Source organism: Galeopterus variegatus, unplaced genomic scaffold (assembly GCF_000696425.1).
Source record: "Galeopterus variegatus unplaced genomic scaffold, G_variegatus-3.0.2 Scaffold1795, whole genome shotgun sequence".
NCBI classification, from domain to species: Eukaryota; Metazoa; Chordata; class Mammalia; order Dermoptera; family Cynocephalidae; genus Galeopterus; species Galeopterus variegatus.
In genome coordinates this window covers 300418-301273 of record NW_007727906.1, presented here as the reverse complement: position 1 = coordinate 301273, position 856 = coordinate 300418, and positions in this window count along the sequence as shown.

Here is an 856-nt window from a genome sequence, read left to right as displayed (position 1 = left end):
TGGAGGGCCTTTACTACTCTCCCAGAAGGAGAGTTCCTGCCTTGAACAACATGTCCTGTTCACGGTTAATTGCTTTATGCTGATGCCTTTTCTTAAACTCTTTGCAAGCAATTTTCTTTCTTTTTTTTATTGAAACATAATTGATTGTACACGTCTGTGGGGTACAGCCGTGGGATAAGTTTCATGCCTGATGTGTCGACCACACTAAGAGGTCACCAAAAACACCGGATGCCATAACCGGAGACACTCAAACTGCAAACCAGGACGAGAAGTTGCCGACTTCACACTGTGGACAGCTTTTTCCCCAAAGATCAACAGAAACAAGACTTCCTATCATAATGAGACTCTTAATCCTATTAAACCTTCCTTAGTTAGGACTTCCTCTTTCACTTGGCAGGGTGAGGGTATAGTTAAAATTTCAAAATCAGTAGCTTTGGTGGGTAACTTGCAAATTGTCACTCTCTGTTTCAACCCAGTCCTGAATGCTAGGTTACCTACTAACTGAGCAGGGAGGAGTCTGTGCAGTCGCTAACACTTCTTGCTGCACGTGAATAAATAGATTGGGTATTACAGAGACTCAGTTACAAAACAGAAATATAATAATAACGAATAGGCTGCTTGGTAAAGCAGGCCACATGATCAAAACACAAAACAGGTAGACTCCTCACCTGCCTATTCAATTTTAGTTGGTTTGCTTCATGGGGACCTTGGCTATGGAACATACTCCAAACCCTTGGTATTATCTTCTGAATATTCTCAAAATTAACCTCTCTGGTGAGCTGTCTTCTCTCAAAAGTTTTAAATGTTTTGTGCAGCCATCCATTGAACGCCATGGTCAAACAGACTGGAACAACCA